Source organism: Canis lupus, chromosome 1 (genome assembly GCF_003254725.2).
Source record: "Canis lupus dingo isolate Sandy chromosome 1, ASM325472v2, whole genome shotgun sequence".
NCBI classification, from domain to species: Eukaryota; Metazoa; Chordata; class Mammalia; order Carnivora; family Canidae; genus Canis; species Canis lupus.
Window position 1 is genome coordinate 97468771 of NC_064243.1, and position 6372 is coordinate 97475142.

Sequence of the window (6372 nt, forward strand, 5' to 3'; positions counted from 1 at the left end):
TCTCTCTCTCTCTCTCTCTCTGTGTGCCTCTCACGAATAAATAAATAAAATCTTTTTTAAAAAAAATCCAAAGTAATAAGAAGGAAAGGAATTACAAATTTAGAGCAGAAATTTTAAAAATCGGACAGAAGAAATCAATAAAGAAAATCAATAACATCAAAAGCTGTTTCCTTGAAACGATCAATAAAATTGATAAACCTTTAGCCAAGTTACTTAAAAAAATAAGAAGAAGCAAAGACACAAATTACTATTACCAGAAATAAAAGAAAGGCCATCAATACAGATCCCATGGATATGAAAAGGATAATAAAAGAATACCATGAACAACTCTCCAGCCCTAAATTGAATATCTTATATAAATAGAACAAATTCCTTTAAAAATGCAATTCACAAAATTCACATAAGAAAGAGGCAGGCACTTCAGCCCAACCGAGCTGCCCCTATGTGCCTCTCATGTATGCTCATCTTGGCAAATCTGCCAGGATGTCTCACCAAGGGCTATGGATCGGCCTTAATAAAATAGATTTGAAAACAAAATCTGAGAATGAACTAGAGTTTACCAGTTCAGGCTCAGCCAACCCTGAGTCCACCAAAGTGATGGGCAATGTGGAAACCAATCTGTACCATGTTACAGAGAAATGGAATGTGACCACATGCCCCAGCACCAAAATTACTGTGGGAGATCAGCTCACACATGGACTGAAGCTGATTTTTGACTCCTCTGACTCCCCTAACCCTGAAGCCAGAAGGGGGCAGGAGGGGAGATGCTAAATTTGAGGCAGGATACAGGCAGAAGCACATCGACCTAGATTTCCACATCACTAGGCTTTCAATCCAGGGTGCCGTGTGCGGAGTCACCAGGGCCAGCTGGCTGGCCACCAGATGGATTTTGAGACCACAAAGTCCCAAGTGACTCAGCAACTTTGCAGTTGGCTACAAGACTGATGAATTCCAGCCTCACATCAATGTCAATGGCAGGACAGAGTTTGAAGGCCCCATTTGCCAGAAGATGAACAAGAAGTTGGAAACTTCTGTCAATGTCAACTGGACAGCAGAAACAATAACCCTTAACTTTGGAATAGCAGCCAAGTATTAGATTGACCCTGATACCAGCTTCTTGGCCAAAGGGAGTGATTCCAGCCTGGTAGGTCCAGGGTATATTAAGATCCTAAAGCCAAGTATCAAAATGATACTGTCAGTTCCGCCAGACAGAAAGAATGTCAATGCCAGTGGCCACCAGCCTGGTCTGGGACTGGAATTTCAAGCATTAATAAATATCATACGACTGTTCAGTTTAAAACTATTCATAGCTAACTTTGGAACTTAGTGTATCTTTTAATATTGTGTGTCTGGGATGCAATTTTGCTAAACATCATGGTAGACCTCCAGGTTAAAGATGATTTAGCCTGAAGGTTACCAAGGTACGTAAGAAATCCAATTCCAAAATCATCCCTTCATCTGTAGGCTTGGGGGGAACTTGGTGGCCGCGCTAAAGAGCTCAGGGTTCTTTTTTTTTTTTTTTTTTTTGGTATTTTTTTTATTGGAGTTCGATTTGCCAACATATAGCATAACACCCAGTGCTCATCCCGTCAAGTGCCTCCCTCAGTGCCCGTCACCCAGTCACCCCAATCCCCCACCCACCTTTCCACTACCCCTTGTTTGTTTCCCAGAGTTAGGGGTCTCCCATGTTCTTCACCCTCACTGATATTTTCACTCATTTTCTCTCCTTTCCCCTTTATTCCCTTTCACTATTTTTTATATTCCCCAAATGAATGAGTTCATATAATGTTTGTCCTTCTCCGATTGACTTATTTCACTCAGCATAATACCCTCCAGTTCCATCCACGTCGAAGCAAATGGTGGGTATTTGTCATTTCTAATGGCTGAGGAATATTCCATTGTATACATAGACCACATCTTCTTTATCCATTCATCTTTCGATGGACACCGAGGCTCCTTCCACAGTTTGGCTATTGTGGACATTGCTGCTATAAACATGGGGGTGTAGGTGTTCTGGCATTTCACTGCATCTGTATCTTTGGGGTAAATCCCCAGTAGTGCAATTGCTGGGTCGTAGGGCAGGTCTATTTTTAACTCTTTGAGGAACCTCCACATAGTTTTCCAGAGTGGCTGTACCAGTTCACATTCCCACCAACAGTGCAAGGGGTTCCCCCTTCTCCACATCCTCTCCAACATTTGTTGATTCTGTCTTGTTAATTTTCCCCATTCTCACTGGTGTGAGGTGGGATCTCATTGTGGTTTTGATTTGTATTTCCCTGATGACAAGTGATGTGGAGCATTTTCTCGTGTGCTTCTTGGCCATGTCTGTGTCTTCTTTGGTGAAATTTCTGTTCATATCTTTTGCCCATTTCATGATTGGATTGTTTGTTTCTTTGCTGTTGAGTTTAATAAGTTCTTTATAGATCTTGGATACTAGCCCTTTATCTGATATGTCAATTGCAAATATCTTCTCCCATTCTGTAGGATGACTTTTAGTTTTGTTGACTGTTTCTCATTGCTGTGCAGAAGCTTTTTATCTTGATTACAAAGCTGTGATCATCAAGACAGTATGGTACCAGGCACAAAAACAGACCCATAGATCAATGGAACGGAATAGAGAACCCAGAAATTGGCCCTTAACTCTATGGTCAACTACTATTTGACAAAGCAGGAAAGACTATCCACTGGAAAAAGGACAGTCTCTTCAATAAATGGTGCTGAGGAAAATTGGACAGCCACTTGCAGAAGAATGAAACTAGACCATTCTCTTACACCATACACAAAGATAAACTCAAAATGGATGAAGGATCTAAATGTGAGACAGGAATACATCAAAATCCTAGAGGAGAACACAGACAACACCCTTTTTTGAACTTGGCCATAGCAACTTCTTGCAAGATACATCTATAAAGGCAAGGGAAACAAAAGCAAAAATGAATTATTGGGACTTAAGATAAAAAGCTTCAGGTTTCTTTTTTTATGCAGAAATGGCTGCCAGTGGAAGCTTACAATGCATAGGTACTTTGTAAAATCCATTTTGAGTAAATGAATGAAATTGTGGCTTTCTGAGAATCAAGTCTAGGTTTCCTGCCCTGAATGAGGAGAGGCTCATTGTTTGACGCTGTGCACAAACTCATCTATAAGGGTTTTTTAGACAGAATCTGCATGACCTCTTTCTACCCTGCTCCATCACTTCCTTTACAACAAAGCGATCTGCAGGGTACACTACCTGTTTCTTCCGTGCTGTTTTGAGGCAGAGAGAATGGATGTGATGATGCCAATGACTCAAGACTTAATTCTCTCTCTTGTTGGTCTGTTGCCCTTGCACCAGAGTCTGACATAGCTGCCAAGAGCTCCAGCTGCAAGGTGGAAAAAGCGTCCATCACTATAGTCACATGGCGAAAACCCTTGGATCTAAATCAGACTTCTGTTGCATGATCACCTCTCAATTGGCTTTTTAAAAGTTTAATGGGTTCATTTTAGTCTTCCCTTTTGTTTGGAATTAGACCCTCCCCTTCAAATGCCTTAATTACTTAAAATAAAACTTGAATAAAATATTGAAACCAGAGGAGAGCCTCAGGATGGTCACTCTCATCACTCCTATTCAACATGGTACTGTAAGTCCCTTCTAGAGCAATCAGGCAAGACAAAGAAATAAAAGGCATTCCGATCAGAAAGAAAGAAGTAAACACGTCATTATTTGCAAATGATGTGACTTTATATATTGAAAATCCCAAAGACTCAACTAAAAATCTATTGGATCTAATCAATGAATTCAATGATGCTGCAGGATATAAAATCATTATGCAGAAACAAGTTGCATTTCTATGCACTAACAATGAAATATCTGGAAAAAAAGTAAAGAAAACTATCCCATTTACAATAGCATTAAAAACACTAAAATACCTAGGAATAAATTTAACCAAGGAAGTGAAAGATCAATACAATGAAAACTACAAGACTTGGTTGAAAGAAATCAAAGAAAACACAAACAAATGGCTCATGGATTGGAAGAGTTAATATTACTGAAAGTTCCTGGTACTCAAAGCTTGCTATAAATTCAATGCCATCCCTATCAAAATTACAATGGCATTTTTCACAGAAATAGAATAAACAACCCTAAAATTTGTATAGAACCATAAAAGACCCCCGAATAGCCAAAGCCATCACGAGAAAGAACAAAGGTGGAAGCATCACACTTCCAGATTTCACGCTACACTACAAAGCTATAGTAATTAAGACAGAGTGGTACTGGCACAAAACAACATGTAGATCAGTGGAGCAGAATAGAGAACCTAGAATTGAATCCTCACATGTCTGGTTAGCTGGTTTTTAAGGGAGCCAAGAACATCCAATGGGAAAAGAACAAATGGTGTTCGGAAAACGAGTTAACTACATGAAGAAAAATGAATTGGACCCCTGTCTTACAATGCTCACAAACATTAACTCACAATGGACCAGAAACTTAAACAGAAGACCTAATACTATAAAACTCCTAGACCAGCCCCTCAACATTAGTCTTGGGAATGACTTTTTTGATATGACTCCGAAAGCACAATCAACAAGGGATTAAATCAACAAGTGGGTCTACATCAAACTTAAAAGCTTCTGCACTAGGAAAGAACCAATCAACAAAATAAAGAGGTAACCCAAGCAATGGGATAGAATATTTGCAAGCCATATGCATGTGATCAAGATCCAAAGTTTACAAAGAACTCATACAATTCAATAGTAAGAAAACCTAACAATTGGATTAAATAATGAGCAGAGGAGCTAAATAGACATTTTTCTAAAGAAGACACCCAGAGGGCCAATAGGTTCATGAAAAGATGTTCAACATCCCTCATCATCAGGAAATGCAAATCAAAGCCACAGTGAGATATCATCTCACACCTATCAGAATGGTTCTCAAAAAAACAAGAGATAGCAAGTGTCAGTGAGGATGTGGAGAAAGGGGAACCCTTATTCACTGTTGCTTGGATTGTACTGGTCCAGCTACTTTAGAGAACAGTATGGAGGTTCCTCAAGAAATTAAAAATAGAATTACCGTATAGCTCAGCAATTCCACTGGTGGGTATGTACCCAAAGGAAATGATAACAGGTCACGAAGGAGACATCTGCACCCCCATGTTGACCGCACCATTATTCACAATAGCCAAGATACAGGAACAACGCAAGCGTCCCTCAGTGGGTAAATAGATAAAGAACACACACATAAAGTAGAATACTGCTCAGCCATGAGAAAAATCACATCATGCCATTTGTGACAACACGGATGAGCCCTGAGGACATTATGTTAAGTGAGATAAGTCCTACAGAGAAAACCAAATCCTATGATATTCCTTGTATGTGGAATCTAAAAAACCTTGAATTTGAAAAGACAGAGAGTGGAAGAGTGGTTACAAAGACCAGAGGTGAGGAATGTTTGGAATGTTGGACGTTGTTCAAAGATGCACACTTGCAGTGTCTAGATAAATAAGCCCTGAAGATGTAATTAATACACAGTACAGGGATTACAGGCTCCCCTCCCCCCCCCCAAAAAAAAACTATAAAAATTAAACTTGAGATGCTTGGTGGCTCAGTGGTTGAAGATCTGCCTTGGGCTCAGGGCATGATCCCAGGGGTCCTGGGATCAAGTCCCAGATTGGGGTCCCCGCAGTGAGCCTGCATCTCCCTCTGCCTGTGTCTCTGCCTCTGTGTGTGTGTGTCTCTCATGAATAAATAAATAAATCTTAAAAAAAATTAAGCTTGCTAAGAAACTAGTTCTTAATTGATCCCATCACTAGAAAAAATGGAAACTAGGTGACACAGTAGACATGCTGGCTGACGCCACGATGGCAGCCATATTGTGGTCATATTGCAGCATGACAGCATCAAGTCAGTGTGCTGCACACCTCAGACTCACACAATGTTGTATGGCAATTATATCTCAGTGTAAACAAACAGGGAGAAAGATCTTCTTCCCTCTCCCCATCCCAATCCCTCCCCACCCCCTCTCTCCCCCCTCTCTGCCCTCCTCTATCCATCTATCTCCTCCTTATCCTCTTCTCCCCCTTTCCCTCCCTCTGGTCCTCTCTGGTTCTTCTTCTGCCTGTCCAGGTATTTCTCCTCCATCTCCTCCACGAGTCCCTTTGCCCACCCTTGGAGAAGTGTCCTGTTCTCATCCCCTTAGACCCAGTTGGCCACTCCTTGGTTCCATTCCGCCCCCCATACTTCTATCTTGGGCTTCTCCCTTGCTCTTCTAAGCCATGTGTCTCTCTGCCCATAGGACGATGCAAACTGGACACTCCCAAGATGTTCAAGTTCAACATGGCTGACGTTGGATTCCTCGTCTTCCACAGCAAACCTCCTACTCTGTCCACACTCTCTGAT

General features: G+C 41.0%; 1 pseudogene; it reads left to right on the forward strand.

Annotated features, from left to right (window-relative positions):
* The first annotated feature begins 453 nt into the window (after positions 1 to 453).
* LOC112643652 (voltage-dependent anion-selective channel protein 1-like) lies at positions 454 to 1676 on the forward strand (annotated as a pseudogene).
* The last annotated feature ends 4696 nt before the right edge of the window (positions 1677 to 6372 follow it).